The 21901-nt window shown below is 44.6% G+C and overlaps 1 protein-coding gene and 1 long non-coding RNA gene across 5 annotated transcripts in view; one reads left to right on the top strand and one right to left on the bottom strand.

Annotated features, from left to right (window-relative positions):
* The window catches only part of LOC123614067 (uncharacterized), a 30467-nt gene extending 16685 nt beyond the window's left edge, over nt 1–13782 (top strand). For 3 of the 4 annotated variants that reach the window (XR_012500960.1, XR_012500962.1, XR_006721541.2), the window contains one exon: nt 1257–3640. This is a non-coding gene — a long non-coding RNA (uncharacterized LOC123614067). Of the gene's footprint in view, nt 1–1256; nt 3641–5886 lie in introns of those variants that run through there. The other variant, XR_012500961.1, reaches the window with a different exon arrangement.
* NEDD9 (neural precursor cell expressed, developmentally down-regulated 9) overlaps nt 1–21901 on the bottom strand; it is a 167061-nt gene that overhangs the window by 133148 nt on the left and 12012 nt on the right. The window lies entirely within an intron of this gene.

Genomic DNA, 21901 nt, shown 5'->3' on the forward strand with positions numbered 1-21901 from the left:
TTGATCTTTTCTCAACCCAGTTTGTAAACGGAGAGTTACATTCACATCTCCATGATAAGTACTGGAGGGTAGGGTTTCCAATGAGACTTTCAGCTTTTAGCTTAATAAGACGATGACACTCATCCAGAGTGGTGCAGTGAACAGTGGCTCAAGGAGCACTTCACTAAGTGAAAATTTGACCACATCATGCCTCTTTTTAAAATCCTTAAAATTCATCAGAGGATCCCCATTACCTCCAGGATGGGGGGGGGGCGGGGTCTTCTTGTTAGTACGTACACCCTCGCCTTCACTCCCATCACACAGAGATACTTTCAGTACTCGGGTGCTTCACATCCCTTGTAACTCATACCCTTGCACATGCTGTTCCTTCAGAATCACATACATCTTCTCTGTGAAACCAACCTCGACAAGCCTTGAATTACATTCTCCTCTGCACTCTGTGCTTAACTTCATTATAGCACCCATCACATCATACTGGAATTACCTCCCAACTCAACTTTGTGATTCTTGAGGCCAGGGGGCAGGTGCTAAGTTGCAGTCATCTCTGCTCTCCCAGTGTACAGCACAGTGCCAGGCACAAAGGCAGTAGCAGGCCAAAACATACTTAATGATGGAATGGGTGAGTTTCAGTGAACTATAAATGATGGAGAGCTTTCTGACAGTGGCACATCCCGTATGTTCTCTTTGGCAGAATAAATGCTAATAGAAGAGTTAAATAAGAGCAATAGAGCAATAAATGCTACTATGAGAAGACCTTCCTATCAGTGCCACACAGACAAAAGATATATTCTAAACCCCACGGTTTCCCTTAAGATAAATGAAAAGAAAAAGTAAGGGCAGAAATAGTTCATATACTTCAGAAGAAAAAGGAAGGAAGGAAGGGAGGGAGGGAGGGCTTTGCTTCTGAAAGTCTACCTCAGGTACAAGAAAAGAGATTACTTTTATTTTGCTCTGATGCTTGTCAATGGACACAAAAAAGAAAGTGACTGACATTGATTACATTTCCACCCATGAGATTAAAAGAGAAACGTCTTTCAGGTCCCAGTTGATCAAAAGCCACAAGTTGTATTTCAGTCGTAAACTTTTCTCAAGAAGCTCAGCAGTGCAGGAGCTGCATTAGACAATGGAAACCAGGCGGCACTAACAATGAGCACCTGATTAGTTAGTCTGTTTATTTCCCAGTACCTCCGCTTTTCATTTTTGGGGAATGAATAAGCTTTATTACTCGCCTCCGCTGGACTTACTGTGCCTCCCAGGTGCTGATGCGTCTCTTGGAAAGAGCCACTCCCTCCCCTCCTCCTCCAACTGCAGCGACAGACAAAGCACTGTGAAGAGGGAGTGCTAGGGCCAGCAGGCCTCCCAGGATGCGGGGAAGACATCAGGTGAGTGACAGGTGCAGGGCTGGGCCGGCCACACAGCCTGGAGAGGTTTTCCCTCCTGGCAGAGAAGGCTGTCTCTGCTTGCTTCGCTCGGAGATTGCTCATCAGGTGCGGCTGGGATTCCGGCAGCCCACAGCTGTGTTTAGGAGTGCATTTGTTTTATCTCCCACATCCTTTGAGGATTTCAGGGCAGGCCATCTTTATCGACTTTAATGAATGCTCTGGCAGTTTCTGAGCACAGGGCTGTATCTGCATGCCCTGAAGAGTGATTGTTTTCACCATTGCTGAGACTGACGAGGACACACATTCATGTATCCTTCTGCATGTCCTTTCCCTCGGACACGTTTCAGACCTGAACAGGACGACAGCTGTAGGGAGAACGGCTTCAGCTCAGAAGTCGGGGTTGCCCGGTTTCCTCCCTTTCCCTCAGACCTCAGCAGCTCATCCATCACCTCTGGCTACTCTTTATAATCCTTTACCAGTTTTCAAATCTGGCCCCTAGATTGGCTAAATAAACAGGGCACATCAATGACAAACCAAGGAGGGAGGGTATAGCTCAGTGGTAAAGTGCGTGCTTAGCGCGCACGAGGTTCCATCCACAGTACCTCCATTAAAACAAATTTAAAAAAAAATTTTAAAAATTACCCCTGCCAAAACAAACAATTACAAACCAAGTTGTACCAAGTCACTTAATGGAATAGGGAAATACAATACATACCATGGAAAAAGCAGGTTACAAAATAATTTGAGTAAATGACTACATATGTATGTGGCTATGATTTTGAAAAGGAACTAGGCTTATTCTGGGAGTGGAATGAAGGGTCATTTTATTTTATTCTGTATGTATTTAAAAATCTTTTTCCAATGAGCTTGCAGTAACTTTTATAACCTGAAAAATCATACCAAATTTTAAGAAGGTGAAATGAAGGCCGGCAAATAGGGGAAAGTAAGTATTCCCCAGCCCCTCTGCTCCTGTCATCACCACCGAGGTTTATGGCGCATTTTTCCCCTCACCTCCAAAAAATCTTCCTGCATGTCAGCCTCTCTTTAATCTCTCCCACCTTATTCATTCCCTCTCATAAAGGTCTTCCTGTAAAGCAAATCTGACCAAATAGCTCCCCTAAATCCTCCAGAGTTTCCTGTAGGATAAAGAAGTCTCAAGTCCTCAGGCTCAAGATTCAAATGTTTCAGAAGCTCATCAGCACCTGAGGCTCAACTCTAACTCCCATGTCTCCATCCTGGGTCACTGGAAGGCTGTCCGGGTCTCTCCTGCTTTGAACAGAAAAGCCCCTGGGACCCCCTTCTCCTCCTTCTCACCTCTCCCTGGCCTCACCTGCCTCATTTATCTCTGATTTCGACCTTCAAGAATCAGCTCTTTCTAAAAAATATTTTTTAACTTCTTTTTTTCTGGAGGGGAGGTAATTAGGTTTATTTATTCATTTATTTTTAGAGGAGGTACTGGGGATTGAACTCAGGACCTCATGCTTGCTGAGCACGTGCTCTACACTGAGCTCTGCCCTTCCCCAAGAGTCAGCTCTTGTGTCACCTCCCATGGGAGGCCTTCCTTGCCTGGAATTAGGGGTTTTTCCCCTTTGTTCATATCTCTATATTAGCACTTACAACATCGCATCCTTATTACGCTTTGCCTCTTTCCTCCATCTGAAGGGAAGGAGGATGCTCTGTCCAACTCTGTGCTCAGCTCCCAGAGCAGTGCCAGGTACCAGTAGGTGTTTAATAGACATTATTGAATGAGTAAACCTTTCGCTGGCATTGATGAGAGAAGGAGGAGAGAGGGAATCAATTTTATTGATTTATTTCTCTGATTATATAAACTGTTAATTCTTCATTAACCAAGTTTAGGCTCGCTCTTTCCTCAGAGAATGGTAATGCACTTGAAAATTTTAAGGTATTCAGCCATTTACCCACTTTACACATGGCAGCATGAGGCGATGTATCTTGTGAGCTATACTTTATATACACACTGCAGAATACCTCCCCGCCGTAGCAGTGTAATTCTGGATAAGTGAATGTTACTTGGTGTTATGGGTTGAATCGCGTCCTCTCCTAAATTCATATGTTGAAGTCCTAATTCTCAGAACCTCAGAATGTGACCTTATTTGGAACTAGGGTTGTTGCAGATGTAATTAGTTGAGTTAAATGAGGTCATTAGCGTGGATTTCCTAATACAATATGACTGAAGTCCTTCTAGAAGGGGGAAATTTGGACATACACACACAGAGGGAGAACACCATGTGAAGTGAAGGCAGAGATGGAGGTGATGCTTCTATAAGCCAAGAAATACCAGGAATTGCCAGAAAATCACTAGAAGCTAGGGGAGAGGCATAGATTCTGCTCAGAGCTCTCAGAAGGAACCACCTGCTGACATCTTAATCTCAGACTTTAAGCCTCCAGAGCTGTGAGGTCATAAATTTCTGTTGTTTAAGACACTTGGTTTATGGTACTTTTTTCTACAGCAATCCTAGCAAAAAATACACTCGGGGACCCTTGAGTGAAATATCAGAAAGGAGCACTTTCCCCTGAGCCGCTACTGGTGACCTCTCGTTTTGGTCCCAGCACCTGGCATGACTGTGACTCATTTCACAAATGGAAAAGGGAAGGACCTATTCTCGCTCTTTTGAAAATTTCATTATGGGTGTTATTTTCTGTTTTTCCTGAACTTTTATTAAATATTTCCGACCGAGAAAAACAACCTGTCTGAATTCGACTACATGTAGAAATAAATTCAAAAAAATTAAAAGATAGACTGAAAATGAGTCCCCTGCTTAACTCTCAGCTACTCAGCTCCCCTCCCCGGAGGCAACCTCTTTTATGTCTGTGCATAATGCAGATTTCATTTTTTACACAAATGATCTATATATACCCTAAGCATCATTCTGTCTGTACCTTGATTTGATCCCTTAGTTGTAAATGTTGGAGATATTTCTCTATTAGAATACACAAACATGCTTCATTCATTTTGAGGAGAGCATAGTGTTTCTTTGATGGATATTTTTTGCCGGTTCTTAATAAATTCTCAGGTGACTCTTCTTAACCAAAACAAACAGAAGGCATTCCCAAAGTCCTCTTTGTAGCCTGGACAGGGCTGAGCCTGTCCCCGGCTCTTATCCTATTAAAGAGATGGATACTTTCTTTGTCACCATAGGTTGTTAGACATGTTTTAAACCCCATGAGAGCTGGCTTTCCTCGTGTTTTATAGAGGTTTTGCCAAAGCAGAGCAGTTTACATTTGGTGAGGGACTGGCCCACCTTGGCTCACTGGATCTTGTTTCATCAAGTTTTTCATCACCCGTGGGCTCTGCTAGAAATGACCAATTAGTTACATGTTGGGCCAGATGAAATGTGAGACCACATTCATTAATCAAAACCTTTGAGTAATGTATCCACCACCTTCCTGTGGCCGCTGGCCATCATTCATTTCCCAAATGCCACTGCACAGGGATTTCAGGACTCACCTGACTTCTCTCTGCTTGCATTTCTTGAGTCCCTCCTAAATTTTCACAGAGACAATCGGTAAATGCTTCTGGTTCAACAAGACTGCACTTGCATTCATTAACTAATTTCCCCAAATAAGTGAATAAGCCATTTAACTGTAATATAACTACATGCTACCTCATATGGTTGATTCTGAGCGTGAGCTTAAGGAGATAATGGCCATGTCTAATGCATTAATCTTCACCTTGAATCTAAAGAGCTCCTTAAACATTAGCCATGGCCACAAATTCAGGTGACCTTCAGAAGCTGTATTTGCCTGGAGCATCGTCCCTAGTGGATCTGTGATTTTCATACAGGCCAGGCAGCACGTGTGCATGACGTAAGTTTCCTTCCTTTTCAAAGTACCTGTATCTCATTCATCCTTCAGTGTCTGATTACCCCCAGAAGTCTTCAAAGACCTCCCCTGAATGAATAGCTTTCCATCCTTATTCAAGAGGAACTACTTAGCTCTTAGTTCTTTCAGTGTTGTGTAAGACGTTGTTTCCACGCCGACTTCCTTTCCTAAGCCACTCATATGCCATGAGGACAAGAGCTGGGTGTCTGTGCCTCTCATTCACAGGGTAGACCAGTCAGTGTCCATTGGGTAAAGAGATGATCATCACACGTTCAGATTATCAGAGAGCAATCGTTAACATTTATAGAACACATTCTATATACATGTAAGATAGCATTTAAAGAATTTTACCTTAATTATCTCATTTATTTGCCATAATATCCTTTATGTGATATTATTATCTCCATTTTACAGAAATAAAGAGAATTTTAAGCCCCTTGCCTAAAGTCATCCAGCTACTTTGGCTTTAGATGATGTATTCTTAGACAATAAGATGCCTGTCTCTCAGTGAGCCCCAAAGTCTACAAAACTGATAAAAACCTAGCCATCAAATTTGTATAATATAGAATTTTAATTAATTTGAAAGTTCTGTCAATTAATTATTTGATGGCATCTAGTTCAGCTCCTGACTCTTGTCCCCATTCCCTTGCTTTTGTCCTAGATGTCTATTCTCAACAGACAGTGCGATGCTGTTATAACTCAAATCAGTTCTTGGTCCCAGGACTTTCCAGTGTCTTTCCATTTCACTGGAGTAAAAGCCAGAGTCCTTATAATGGCCTATGAAGCCAAACAATATCTCTTCCCACCCCCCACAAGCTCTCTGACCTCATTTGTTCACATATTCCAGCCACATGGCCTCCGGGCTCTTCTACTAACAAGTCAGGGATGATTCTGCCTCACCCCTTTGTGCTCATGTTCCCTTCTCTGGAACAATGTCCAGCAATCATAAGTCACTAAATGTGCAAAGACCCAGACAAATCAGGATTGTGCAATCTGCAGTAAAAAAAAAAAAAGCAGTAAAAAAAAAAAAACTGATTCTAAGATGGACCAAATGTTGAACTTAGAAGATAAAGACTTTAAAGCATATGTGTTTTACAATATATATTCAAAGAATTAAACATTAAAATATATTTATTAACTTTTTAAAGAGTGAATGAGTTAATGGGTAAGGAATCTTAGCAGGGAAATTGACATCATGAAAGGAATCACATGGAAATTCTAGAATCCTGCAATATCTGAAGTGAGTCATTCATTGGAGGGGCTTTCTAACAGAGTGAAGAAGGTAGAAGAAAGACTTGGTGAAGTTGGAAACAGATCAGTTGAAATTATTAAAGAGGGAAAGAATATTAAGGGACCTGTGGAAGAGTCTCAAACAGTTTAACACATGTGTGATCAGTGTCCCAGAAAGAGAAGAGAGTAAGGACAGAAAAAAATATCTGAAGCAACAGTGGCCAAGAAGGTCCCAGATTTTTTGAAAAATGACTTACAAATCCAAGAAGCTCAAGAATAAAGATAAGGAAAATCCTACACAGGTACACCATAGTCAAACTACTGAACACTGAACAGAAAGACAAAACTTTGAAAGCAGCCAGAGAAAACGGACAAAATACATACAGGGGAACAAAGTTAAAAATTATTGCTAATTTTTCGGACAGAAGACCTAAACAAGCAATTCTCCATTGAAGACACACAAATGGCCAATAGGCACGTGAAAAAATGCTCAGCATCGCTAATTGTCAGAGAAATGCAGATCAAAACTACAATGAGATATCACCTCACACTAGCCAGAATGGCCATCATTACAAAGTCTACAAATGATAGATGCTGGAGAGGGTGTGGAGAAAAGGGAACTTTCCTACACTGCTGGTGGGAGTGTAGATTGGTGCAGCCACTATGGAGGACAGTATGGAGGTTCCTTAAAAAACTGAAAATAGACTTACCATGTGATCCAGCAATCCCACTCCTGGGCATATATCTGGAGAGAAATAAAATTCAAAAAGACACATGCACCCCCAACGTTCATAGCAGCACCATTTACAATAGCCAAACATGGAAACAACCCAAATGTCCATCAACAGATGACTGGATAAAGAAGATGTGGTACATATATACAATGGAACACTACTCAGCCATAAAAAAGAATAAAATAATGCCATTTGCAGCAATAATGGATGGACCTGAAGATTGTCATTCTAAGTGAAGTGGGCTGGAAAGAGAAAGAAAAATGCCATATGACATCATTTATATGAGGAATCTAAAAAAAAAAGTAATAATAATAAGGACACAAATGAACTACTTACACAACTTAGATGACTGATTTTTTGATTATGTGTAAGCACATTTGACTGTCCTTATGATTGGATTACCGCATTCTGTTGATTCTTATTTTGTGGTTGGCTTTATTCCTTTGATAACTATGTAACTAATCTGTTCTGAGAAACAATAATCAGTACATACATGTAAACTAAAAAAAGTGCAGTATACTGTATATATGTATTTACGTGCAATATAATGTGTATGTGCAGTTGGACTGTAATAATTCTACCAAATAAAACTGAAAAAGGAAAAAATTATTGCTAATTTTTAATCGGAAACAATAGAGACTAGAAGACAATGAAACATTTTAAAGTATTGGATGAAAAATCCTGTCCACCAAGAATTCTAAATTAAAACTATTCTTCAAAATTGAAGGTGAAATAAACACATTCTTAAATAAACAAAATCTGAGAAAATTCATCACCAGCAGACCACGCTGTCCTTCAGTCCAAAGGGAAATAGTACCAGATGGAAACCACAGAAAGAATGAAAAGGAGGAGAAATAACAAATTATCAAATACACAAACTGTGGTATATTCATACAACGGACTAACACTCAGCCACAAAGAGCAGTAACTATTGATAAATGCAGTAACATGGATTAAGCTGACCAAAAGGAGCCACAGACAAAAGACTTCACGCTATGTGATTCCACTTATGTGAAATTCTAAAACGGGAAAAACTAATCTAGACAGATATAAGTAAAATCCATGGTGTCTTGGGGTGGAGCTAGGAAAATGACTATCACACAGTGAGGCGAGACTTTCTGGAGCAATGGGAATTTTCTATGGTGTGATTAGGGTAGTGGTTGTGTACTTTGGTCAAAAGTCATCAACCCATACACTTACAATGTGTGAATTTTACAGCAGATAAGTTATATCTTAAGGTGGGTTGAAATCTTTTTAAGCTACTTTCTCACGAAGGCTTTCCTCCCTGTTTAAAACTATACTCCAAGACTCCTTATTTTCAGTTTTCTCCCTAGTACATATCACTAACATACTGTATATTTTATTTATCTTATTTTGTCTTCCCTTCTAGAATGTAACTTCCACGTGGGCAAGGGCTTTTGCCCATTTCTTTCATTCCTGTGAACAGTACCAACGTGTACTGGCACATGATACCTGCCCAGTAAATGTTGAATGAATGAATGAATAAATGGATGAATAAATGAGTGAATGAACTGACTTTCTGTACTGTTATCAAATGTAAGATTGAGTAGATAGGCTAAAATAAAGCTATACTAAAACACCATGAAACTCAAGACACTCAAAGTTAAAAGGCAAGAAACTTGAGTAAAAATGTATCACACGCGGACTAAATCCTTCTGCAAACAGTTGGCGTGTTATGTGAGCTCCTTTACCCAGGCTCTCAGGTGAAAGATGAATGTTTACAATAAATATAACCTCGGATTTGCTTTTGTACTTTACCCACTAGAAGACAGAGGTGTAACTTGGGAGTTAAGCTACTAAGGGGGAGGGAAGTGGGGCTGTAGTTGGCAAGAGATACAGGTGGGTGGGCTGTGGTTTGTCATCCTGAGACCTACCCCCTCTTCGAGGCCCCTTTTTGGTTCTTTCAGAATAAACTCTCTCTAAAGTGTATAGATATTGAGACACCTGGGCCTGGCACATCTCTGGTTATAAAAAGTGCTGATAAGCACTCGTGAGAGACATAATCGTAGAATACGAGTGTGACCTCAATTCCAAAGAGTTAGGCATTTCATTTAGCATCAAATTCCAGACAACTGAGAAAAATCCACCTGGTCCAGCCTACGGGAAGGTCCACCTGATTGAAGATATTTACCTTGAAGAGAGGGAACTCAACAGGGTAGGAGAAGTTTAGAAGGGGGGTGGACACACAACACAAACAGCGTCATGCTCCTGCCCTACGTGTCACACTTTCCAATGAAAAAAGCAAGCCGGACACCCAGTTTCAGATAAGGGCATGTTTATTCCAGGTCATAGGTGCTAAAATGAGATTTCAACAGACGGAGCCACCCATGTGTCTCTGAAGTACGTGGCCTCATCCCCTGCAAGGCAAACTGCGGCCTCTCCTGGACTTCTGCGGCACTCAGGTTACGCAGCGCACGTGCCAGTGACCACATTCTGCTGGGTGTTGTCCCCGGCTGTTAGCCAGTCTGGCCCCACCCCCACCCATCGTGAATATCAGCCTCTCGAGCTCCAAAGTTCATAAAACAGGTACTTTGTCTCCTACTTTGTTTATTCTTATCATTTAAAAAACAACAGCTTTCTTCTCTTCCTTTTCATCCTTCTCCTTTCCCCTACCCCTGTCCCCCCGCCCCCATTAGAGAATATTTAAAGAAACTCGGGGGTCATACTTCCCATTCCATGTCCTTCTGACTGTTAAAGTTATAAATGCCAGGAGTCGGCCCTTCCAATGGAAAGAAAAGGAATCGGGGAGCATTCTTGTAAAAGCAGAGAAGATGTCAAAAAAGAAAAGACATCATGTCAAAGATTTTGTCTGGAACAGGGTGACGGGGAAGGGGGCCTGGAAAGAGGGGCCAGGGAGAGGCAGGTTGGGAAGAGAGTGAGCATGGAAGTAAAGTTGGAGATTCTGAGAGAAGGGAGAGGGGGAAGAAAACCACTGAGGGAACATGCAAGGTTCCACAGGGAGTTGCTGGGAGTGGGGACGATCAACGGGGAAGATGAGCTAGTTGGTGCTCCAAATCAAGTCAAGGAAGCTTGTCTTGAGCAACGAGACACCATGGAATAGATGACTTATTTCAACAGTATGCAGTTTGGGACAGTGTGAGGGAATTTCAGGGTTTCGAGTTACTTGTGATGTTATCTTGATTATCTTGGTGTGCAGGACCGCGGTGGAGGAGATGGAAAAGTGGATACCAAGGTAGCAGGCGTGTGGGTGTGCATGTGTGTCCAAGTGTGTGTGTGTGTCCGTGTGTGTGTGTGTGTGTGTGCGCACGCACGCTGCATTTGAAGACCTTAAAGGAGACTCCTCCTGCCAACTTCAGCTCTGTGTATAGAGCAAGAACCCTGGCCACAGAGGACTCTGGCTTCGTCCACGAGGGAACCTCAGGCTGCCCAAGATTGAATGTGCCCTGTCCCCTGCCCCCAAGTTTCCAAAGAGACTTTCTGGAGGAGAAATGATCTTCTTCTCAACCCCATAAACACTTGTAGGGGGCTCATCTCTGAGTTGAAAATACACAACACATCATGCAATGCCTGTAAATACAAACGCAGAATAGTCAGCGAAGCAGCAAGGACGCGCCAGTGAAAGGTATTTTTAGCTGAGATCAAAAGGTCAAGTCAGGGTGACAGAAGGAGGTGTAAACAATTCTCAAGCTCATCTCGTGTCACCTTCCCCAGCTCCTACCCTCCAGCCCCACTGGCCTCTTGCTGTTCCTCAAACACGACCTCTGCACCTGTCCTCTTTGCCCAAAGCCCCTGACCCCTGACCCTCCAGGAGGACAGCTCCAGAGGCCTCTCTGTCTGAAGCGTCTCCTATGCCACATCCCTTACTTTCACTTCTTGATGACACTGAGCCCCATCTGGTGCAACCCAGTTTATCTGTTTCTTTGCCTGGCTTGCACTTGGTCTCCACCACTGGAATACAGGCTCCACGAGAACAGGGCCCTTGTCCGTCGCCTCCCTCACTGAGGGCAGCGTCTGGCGCACAGAAGTGCTCACTGAACGAATACACATGCCCGTTGGTGTAGTATTTGTACCTTTCATGTTGTGTAGAAAGCATTTTTCTGGGCTTGGTACTGATTCAGCAGAGCCCCCAGCCCTACCATTCCCCACCGTGATGACAAGTCCTCAAAAGACAAGAGAACGAGGGGGCCAGCGTGAGGTGTTAAAGACCCAGCCCAAGAGCACTGCTCTTTATTGAGGAAGCACATATCTGCAGTTCACTTCTGCTGTGTGGTCAGAAGAAGGCTCAGAGGCCCCCAGGTGAGTTCAAAGTCCCTTCTGTTTGCTGTAGAATAGGGTAGAAGAAACCTTATTAAGATGCACACACTAGAATTCGCAGGCCGAGAGGGCTTGGCCTGTCTTTGACTGAGCTCCCGAGTTCCGGCGGGCTCTCGCCGGGGAGGAGTTAGGGCTGGGAGCGGTAGCAGGGCACAGGGTCTGGGCTGGCTGCTGACAGCCGCTACCAGCTCAGCTTTTCCAGCCTCCTTGACTCACTTTAATCACTCAGCCCGTAGCTGCCGCAGGCAGCAGCCCTGGGTGTGTGCGCCATAGGGTCCAGTTTTCGGGCCCCACTTAGAGAGGGTGTGAAAACCTCTTCTCTCAGTGGGAGTGCACACACAGCCGGCTTCAGCCCAGAGCTACCGCGTCAGGGCTGGCCCAAAGCTGCAGTGTGACGGGTCAGCCGGTCTTCCCTGCTGCCCCTCCTTACAACAGCCTTTCCACGCCCCAGCCCCTTCCCCGCTGGCCTTCATGGATCCCCACTGGGCAAAGGGGCCACTGTGGCACAGCGTTGTACCCCAGCCCCCACTCCGCCTCGCCCTCCGCTCCCCAGCCTCAATTCAGAATGCCCACTTCTCCACCAAAGAGGGGGGCCAGGAGGTGCCACACGAAGAGGGGCCCTGGGGACTAGGACTGGGGTGACCCGCCACTTTTTCCTCCTTAGGAGCTGCAACTTTGGGCCAGTCACATGTCTCCAGGACTCAGTTTTTTCTTCTTTGTAAATCTATGATAAAAATCCCCTATCTATCTGACTCAGAATATTTCTAGGTTCGAAAGAGATGATGGATGGTATACAAACAAGGTCTTATCCAACCTTCTGAGCTGAGAAGTTCGCAGTTTACGGTTCCCCAGGAGCTAGTCTGGGCAACACAGTTTAATATACTACAAAATAAACGAATTTACAATTGGCTCTTAATGGCCAAAGGGGCTTCGAGGGTTACACACGATTTGGGTAACATTTTCATTTGTGTCCAATCTCTTCATGTACATCCAGTCTTAAGGAGAAAGCATTTAAGGTGAGGATTTCAGGTGGCAGGCTGACCTCTAGAGGCAATGCCTCCAAGGGAGAAGGGGCTTTTGAACACTCAACTCACAGTTTTGACAACTGTCCTCGTGGCCCACACAAGGCTGACCCCCACAAGGTCTCCTATAATGTGGACAGGGCCAAAGATGGTTTAGACGCCACTGTCACTGTTACACAACTAGTTATTTTGCAACTCTTGCCTCATCAAAACGATGTTTTTCTCTTGGTTCAGTTTCTCTTTTAAATACTCTGATCACAAATTGCAAAGACTAGACAGACCTGGGCAACCCCAAACAGAAGTCTTATCATCTGGCTTTGGCAACTTCCTGTCCTCTGTGGCTGACTGTGGGAGCAGAGACAGAGGCTCACAGGCTCTCGGGGCAGGTGGGAACTCAGAGGTCGGCAGGTCTGATGGCCCTCAATGTCATCAGTCAGTCAACATGCTTACTGAGCACCTACTCTGTGCCAGACGCTACAGTGGGTGCTGGTGGGTTGTGACCAAGATGCTGAACAAGATGCTATCAGTAACCCCACGGGAGGGAGGCAGGCAAGCAGACAAGCAGTTGGGATGCACAGAGGAACAGAGTGTAGCTGTACGCCCAGAGGGCTCGTGGGGGGGAGGGGATGTCACCCAGGCTCAGGAGAATCAGAAAGGCTTCAGGGAGGGGTGGAGTCTTGAAGGAAGAAGAGGAGTGAGCCCGAAGATGATCCAAGGGCGGAAGGAAAGACGCTCCAGGTGGAGTCTACAGCCTGTGCAGGGCACAGAGGCCAGAGAAGAGAGGAAGAAGAGAGCAAGGAGAGACTGTGAGAGCGAAGTGGAGGAGTGAGGGAGGGCCAGGGAGGCGGGATGTGGCCCAGCTCCTCGCACGTCTAGGGAGCTGCCGGGCCTGGGTGAGGAGCCAGGGGATGCGGCTGGAGCAGGAAGCCTGAGGCCCTGAGGGGCCTCCTGGACCCTGTGAGGAGCCAGGACTCCAACCCAAAGACAGCAAGGGGACTCAAGGTTTTAAACGGCACGGTCATTAGAGGACATGAGGTGAATTGTGAGATTTCTTCAATGGGCCCCTGGGAGATCATTCACCCCACTGTGAAGCAGGTCAGCTTGTGAGCCCAACGTGTGTTCAAATGAAGGCCAAAGCTGCCATCCACAAGCACGTGGCCCAGCCCCGTCCTCACCAGCCGGCCCCTGCTTCCACCTGCAGGGCGCTGGGTTTGGGAAGACCTTGTTTGGAAATAGAGTGCTTGCATATTTAATTAAGTTAAGCCGAGGTTGTCAGGGTGGGCTCTAATCCAATAGGACTGCTGTCCTGACAAGAGGAGAAGCCACGTGGAGACAGAGACACACAGGGAGAAGTCAGCAGTGGGAAGATGGAGGGAGGCTGGAGTTTTGTCACCACAAGCCAAGGAACACGGGGAGCTACCAGAAGCTGGAAGAGGCAAGGAAGAGTGCGCGGGCTTACCAACACCTTGGTTTCTGGCCTCCAGAACTGTGAAAGGATCCATTTTTGTTATTTCAAGCCACCCAGCTTGTGGTGCTTTGCCACACAGCCCTAGGAAACGAACACATTGGCTGCATTGCTAGTTTGAGTCTCCACGACTCAGAGGTTTATTCATTCATGAAATAAACATTCCTAAAGCCCACCTTTAGTATTAACTAATTGTTTACCTAAATTAGGGATATATTATGTGATTATGTATAACATAAAATGGATCCAATGAAGTAGGGTTAGGCTGATCAAGAAGGGGGAAAAACCGCTTAAGAAGTCTCAAAACACCACCTTACTGATGGATAAGAGAAAGCGACTTTCTGTCAAAGTTGGGGGGTCTCACATGAGTGTCAGGGCACGAAGAGGAACAGGAGGTCACAGTTCAGGGTCTCCGGGGAGCTGGCATTTTTGTGCTCATTTAATCTAAGGTTTCAGCTTATGAAGAGATATGGTTTACAGACCAAAAATTAGCCACAAGGTACAACTTTATTCCTGGCTTAACAGAAGACTAAAAGAATAAAGCAAGCAGCTGTGTCAGAACTTGCAGGGCAGCGTGAGATGCTGTGGTTTGAACAAAGCCAAGTTGGCCCGCGTATGAATTACAGGAAGAAAGGAAGGAAGAAAAAGAAAGAGCTCTAAGGCTATTTATTCCTTTTCTATGGAGCACACTGAAGAAAAGACCGAATCACATGTCACAGACGCAGCTGGAAAACATGGGCCCAGGTGGGGCCAAAGGGGCCTGAGTCACCAGCTCCCAACTTTCAGCAGCTCCGTATTTGGGAGCCCAGCAAAGGCTCGACGGAGTCCCCTTGGTTCTGGGGCTGCTGCCAGCTTCTGCCAAATGTGTGTAGGTCTTGAAAATTAAAACAGACTATAATGACCTTGGATTCATGCAGCCTGGTGTTTCAGGGCAAAACAGTACTTAGATCTCAGCTGAGTAGGGGTGGAGGAGGAAACGGGTACACACTATTGACAGCATGGTCAGATCAGAAGGGGGCAGGCCTATGCCCACAGCTGGCCAATCAGGACATTCCACTGTCCTAGCCACAGTATCGGCTTAGAAATGGGCACAGGGCATGCGTCAGCCCAAAGAGAGTAAATCTGGGGGAACTTGTACAAAAACTGCGGGGAATGAGATGCAGTGAGGCGGGTTGCTGAGAGGAGAGGGGGAGCACCTGCAGCTACTGGGGGCCACCTTGCTATCACGCTGGAAGAGCCAGCCTGGGTGAGTTCAGAGACACTCAGTCCTGATGTGAACGAGCCCCTGTATCCAGCTGTGCCTAAAACTCTTTTCTGTTACATGAGCCAAAACGCTCCATCCTTCTGTTTTCTTAAGCCATTAGCAGTGAGGTTTCTTTTACTGGCAACCTAAAGAGTTCTGATTAATACCCAGACCTCAGCAAGACACAACAGGACCGCAGCAAATACCACAAAAATATACGGAAGCCAGGGAGAAGATTCAGTCTGTATGCACACGGCATACTGGACCTGAGGGCTTGTAAAACAGAAAAGATATAAACACAGGAATGGTTACCAGAATATTTTAAAACATAAAATGATGGTATTATTTCTTTAAATCCTTCTGGAGTTAGGGAATAAAGACAAGTTTAAAAAGAAAACACGGTCATCCGAATCCTTGCAGTAATCTGGCATCATCATCTTCACCATCCCCTCCCAAAGGCAAGAAGTATGGGTTTTGTCTAGGCTCTGACCTCGAGTACCAACTCACCCAGCTTTGTCCCATGGGTGTGACCCTGCTTTAAAACTGAAGTCCCGTGCTCCTGGAACCCCTTTAGTCCCAGGCAAACCTGGATGGTCAGTCATGCCATGTCTGGGGGGAGCTCCAGGTTTTTACAGAGTCATGGCAGCCCCTGCAGAAGGGGAAGTAATGCTAAGTGACCTCTTTTGCTTTGGTCATCGAAGTTTCTCTTCTATGTGTTTTAAGAGTCAGAGATCCGCTGTGGGGTAGGGAAATCTGCTCTCTGAGGGACTCCCTCTTGAATTCCATGATTTAATTATTTTTTTTACAGGACAAATTGGCTCTTATAGACCAGTGGTTCCCACACCTGGCTGATCCTAAGAGTCACTTGGGGAAATTTAAAACACTATACATTCCTGGCTACCACCCCTGGAGGTTCCGACTCAGATGGAATCAGGCGGAGCCAGAGATCTGTATTTTAAAAAATCTTTGCAGGCAACATACATATAAATTATTCACAAATGTCAGTATGTTAACTCTCATTAATAATAAATCACTTTGCATACATCTCACCAATGGTTAAGACGCACCATTGTTTGAGACACCGTGTTCTAGTTTACCTTAAACTTTCCGTGCACCAGGAGGGCTTGTGAAAACAACTCGCTGGTCCCCACCCTCAGGGTTTCTGCTGCTGTGGGGCTGGGGTGACAGGGCATTTGCATTTCTAAGACACTCCCAGGGAATCATCAGTTACCTTCAGCAACATCTTTGCAGACTGAGAGCTCAGTTGCGTGTCTCGTCTGGTCTTAATCTTTGTCATCATTCTAACTCTTTCATCTCCCCCAAGGATAGTACTCCGTTAATTACTGATAAATGAATGTGTAGATAAATGTTTTATTGGCCTCAGCAACAGTGACCTTCCGGCCAACTTCCTAAAGAATGCTATGTCTTGCACCCTTAGCGTGTCAGAAAGGTTTCTGCTGGTTATCTAAGGAATACTGACTGTATCATGGGACCTCAGCCGAGGACATGGGTGGGAACAACAGGATTTCCTGCTCTCAGCTTTAGGGTCTTTGTGTAGAATACAATGAAGTGACTGCTGCATCTGTCCTGGGGCCTCCAGCCACGCCCACGACTCTCTCAAAGACTCCATTTCGCTGTTTGTCACTTTCTAAGCCTGGCCGATTTCTTTTTCACCCACTAAATCCTTTCTGGCTTTCTTTAGCTTGACGTTATATTTAAGTTTTTAAATTGACTTGCCAGGACGTATTCTGGTGGCTCAAACGTTTTATTCCCGTGGGTAAACTTGTTATTACCCACCTGGAAGCCCAAGAATAAGTATTCTGATCTCTGTTCAGGCTGTGTGGGGCCCCTGGTCAGCCCCACATCCTTTGGCCTGTGTCTGTTCTCGGCTGGTGCTGGCACAGCGGCAGGCACCTTGGCGCTGTCTCCCCACACATCTCCATTAGTACAAGAAGTGTTTCTTGGACTACAGAGACCTGCGCACTGCCTCAACCCAGACCTCAACCCAGACACGCCCCAGACAAAGTTGAAAGGAAGAGAAGCCACTGACCATTATTAGTCACTAAATAGGGGAGCATCCTGTCCAAGATCTGCAGGAAACTTCAGCTGATGTTTAAGTGGCTTTGTAACTTTGATGTAAGTGCTTGAAATAAAAACCAGCAGCCAGAAAGACACAAATAATAATGATAATAATAATGGAACTTAAAGATTTCCTCTCCTTTTTTCAGACTCCTATTCCTGTGAGAACACTGCAAACAGTTGCTTAGTTGGTATATAGTCTCATTACCCCTGAGAAAACGGGGTGAGTGTCCAATTGAGCAGGAAACAGAGGGCCTTCCCACCTCCTCCCTGGAAAGGGGGTTTGGTTCTGATCAGAGCCTATTGGGGAGAAATAAGTCTTCTAGAGCAGCTCTGCAACGACAGCCTAGCTCAGTGGCCACGTCTGTGGCAGTGAGCAAAAGCCCGTCCCCAGGCGGTCACTGTGGGTCCCGCCTCCAGAGCCGACTAGTCAGCGACCAGAGGAGCCATCACTCTGCGGCTTCGTAACGTCGACAGCACCACAGGAACAAAGCCTCTCCTCTGACGCCGTCCATGGCAGACGTGCATGCAAACTAGTCCAAACTGGTCTGGGAGGCTTGACCACGTGTGCCCTGGAATGTTCCAGAACCTTTCTGGTGTTGTGCTCCTGATACGTGTGTTTCAGGAAACATCTCTGAACCAGGCTGATGGGAAAATACCATGTTAGATAATAAATAAAACTGAGGATTTTTTTAAAGTATTGACTCTCCATTTGGAGAGTCAAGTCACTCTAGCAGGAAACTGGGTGTTTTTCTTGCAGCTATATGCATGTGTGTGTGCGTCTGTATAAAATCTAAACATGACCCTGGTACATGGATAGGAAGGAGAAATTTGTCTGAACAATGGCAGAGGCATAGATATTCCAGGAATATTGGGGAGATTGCAGACGGAAAGATGAAGTCTTGGTGAATCATGCTACGCTGGCGTTCTTCCATCTTAATCTTTCTCTTTTTCTCTCTCCCTGTCTTGTGTGCTCTGCCTTGTGCTTCTCCTTTGTGTGTATTAAGCCATTCAGTAGCACCTTGAGCCCAGCCACTAGCAGCCAGAGCCGCAATGAATACTTTGACCTCCATATTCTATGAGCTTCACTTCTTTTCTAGATCCTATTATTTATTCCCCAAATTATATTACACAACCCCAGACACAATATTCTTTCACTTAAGTTCTCTTCTCAGTTTGATCTCTCACTGGAGGAAAAGGTTTGTGTAGGTGTAAAACCCCGGCACTGGGCTGACTATCACCATCCAGGAAATACCTACCTGCATATGCAGGATATGCTGTAAACCACCAAGCCCAGAGCTCTTTTACTAACTGGCAATACATTAGGAATTGAATATTAAAGGAACAGACCTTTACTGACCATTTACCATGTGTAAATTCTATACAAGGCTCCACAGGGGACAGAAATGACTAAACAGCTTACAAATAGCTTCGTTTATTGGAAGAGGCAGATGCATAACCATGACCTATGCTAATGCTGAAATAAACAATCGCTCTAAGGCTCTTTGTTTCATCACACTGTACGATCAACTGTAGTCACCACTGATCGTGCATGTTTTTTAAACTTAAATTTCTTTCCTTGCAAAGTTTCTCTTATAGAATTGAACTGAGAAAAAATTCAAAGAATTCTGCTAGCCCTGTCCCATTTATAAATCTTTTTTTTTTTTTTTTTTTTTTTTTTTTTTAACTAAAAGATCCCTCTCAATTGGCTGCAGTCAAGGACTCCAACTCAACACAGATTCCTCTGGCACTGAATTAACTTGTGCCACAGTTATCTACAGTGCCTTCTCAGCTGGTTGATGGATATGTCTGTTACGCATCCCACTGATGTAGCCCAAGACACAAAAACCTGGTGAAAGATGAAGTAGGGGGAATTCCGTGATTTAAAGAGACTAATCAACTCTGATTTAAAGAGATTAATTTGCCTTGGGAGGAGGTGGGCAGGAGAAATTTCTTTTGTCAGAATTTTTTTAAGCCTCAAAATGATTTACAATTAGATGATTTCAAGTATCAAGTGATGATTCACTATCCAGATCTTACAAAACAAAATTTTTAGAACATTATGGACACATATGCTGAAAACTGAGAGACATCAACAAAGCCTGCCTAACTGAGGAGGCAAAGATTGTAGTAAATCCAAAGTATGCTCACATTGAGGGCGTTAAGGTACTAGAGCATGTCTACACTCTAGGAGGAGGTTTAATCAATGAAGGTTGTGCATGACAGTGCGATGATACTTGTAGCTGGAGGAAGCTAAGTCTACCCTTAGAGGCTCCACCAGCTACAAGTCTGAGGTGGGAAGGAACCACCATCTCTTCTCCTAGTTGAGGTCTGATGGACACTGTTTTGTTTCTGCTTGAGTGAAGTGAATAAACGCATGGATACTTTTTAGTTAGGGAGATGTGAATTCAGATTCCAGGTGGGCCAATCTTGGCTCTGTAGTCATTCTACACCCCAGTAATTGTTTTGATTTAATAGTAATGGCTAAAAAAATTTTAGGGCTTCCCAGAAGCACCGTTGCAAGCAGTGGGTGTGTATTACGACATCTAATTTCACATCCAATGAGGCGATCTGAAAAAAAGAGTTAACATAGCTGACCTGAGGATGCTAACCTTTGAAACCCTGGCTTGCAAAGTTGACCCTTAGCGAGCATCTGGGAACTTGGATTTCAAGAGGATTCTTACCATGCCCTGGTAAGAACCACTCACTGTACCTAACTCTTTGTACAAACAATGGGGTTTATGCTGAACACCTGCTCCCTTCAACAGGTCTGGAATTTTGGCATGTCCCACACAGAGGGTGCCTAAGTGGCCAGCCCTTAGTCAGAACCCTGGGACTGAGTCCCTAATGAGCTTCCTTGCTAGACCTACTTCACACCTGTCATAACTCGCTGCAGAACGAAGTAAGCATGTCCTCTGTGCCTCCACTGGGGGATGAATCTTGGTAGCTCCTGCCTGGTTTCCTCTGGACGTGGCCCTGTGTGCGCTTCTTTTTGCTGATTTTGATTTGTATCCATTTGATGGAGTAGGTCTTAGCTGTGGGTATGATTATATGCTGAGTCCTGTGACTCCTCAGAGTGAGTCATCCAAACTGGGGGTGGGCCCGGGGACCCTGACACAGATGTGTGACATTATTATTCTCTCACTTTTAAAGGCGAGGAAGCTGATTCATGGAGAGATTAAGTAACTCTCTTAAGGTCATACAGTAAGCACATGGCATAACCAGGATTCAAACCCAGGCAGGTTGGTTCTAGACCCTTGTTATAGAATTACAGTAATAATACCTCCTTCACTGGGTGGTTGTGAGTGGAAGGAGGTGCATTTGCTCACCACACACCAAGTGCTCAATAAATTATATTATTAGGCACCATCCCTCTGTCCTTTCCGCCTGCTCACCAGGAAATCTAGCACATATTTCTCACAGCTCAGTAATGAGTAGAATGTCTCCAACAAGTGGAAACACCTATGAGGAGAGAAAAGGGAGGGGAGTGGTATGGAACTCATCTCACTATCTTTTTAACAATAATATTTATCATAATAATTTTTCCTTACAAGCCAAATGGAGCCTCTGCACCTTCTCTCCTCTTTCCTCACCTCTTCTGTGGTCTCCTCGTGTCCAGCCTGGAGGTGCTGGAGACGGTGAGGGAATCAGGCCAGCAGATGAGTGTTTAGGAACTGGAGCAGAACTGGAAAGGGTGGGCGGTTTTAGCTAAGCCCCTTCCATTATGGTAACCATATTTTCTACCACCTGTTCCCCAAATGGAACACACTGTGTCACAGGAGCCTTCTGTTTCCTGAAGTTATATCTCAATCACCCTCATTCCTTCCTACCTTTCAAACCTCTAATTAATGCAGAAACATCCTGCTTCTTTCCACTGAGGAAACTAAATGACCCCAGTATTCCACAGATCTATGCGTGCATTGCTTTCAAAGAAAAACAGCTTTCTGCTAAATGTCTGCTTTCTATATGTCACAGCAAATGTCCAGCAAGTTGCTATGATGCCCTAGTTGGTGGATCAAGGTGTCCTAGCTGGAGTCGGCTAAAGCCCAGTGTATCTACCTAGTAGGATTCTGAGGTAAAGGAAGAGGTCCCTATTTTAAAACTTCATCTCTGTCTACTCCCCGAAATCGTCTTTACCAGAGAAGCAAACTTCTTATATCATTGGAAGAAGTATGACTTAAAACATAATTAGCAGGAGAGTAACAGCTGGAGTTCCACCAACTGATATCAATGAGATCAAATCCTTGCCTACAAGCACATTTTGATAAAACTAAAATTGGAAGGAGCCCACGGATATCAGGTGTTTGAAAAGAGGACTTGGTCATAGTAAGTGCCAGAAAAAGGAAATGGGATTTAGAAAGAAAAACTCTTGGTACCTAAGGATCATTTCACGAATATAACAGATTTTTCCCATGGGAAATCTTGGCTCTGGGCAGTCAACACTTTAAAAACAATATGGGGGAGTTGGAAATAAAAAAAGTAACCTCCTATCTTTAAATAAATGCATTTTCAGCGAAGAAAAATTTAATGTCTTCAGAGCAAAGGCATCTATGCTGTAAGGATCCACCACAAGGAGTTGCTCAGTCATTAGATGAACGTCTTTAGGC

The sequence above is a fragment of the Camelus bactrianus genome, chromosome 20 (assembly GCF_048773025.1).
Source record: "Camelus bactrianus isolate YW-2024 breed Bactrian camel chromosome 20, ASM4877302v1, whole genome shotgun sequence".
NCBI classification, from domain to species: Eukaryota; Metazoa; Chordata; class Mammalia; order Artiodactyla; family Camelidae; genus Camelus; species Camelus bactrianus.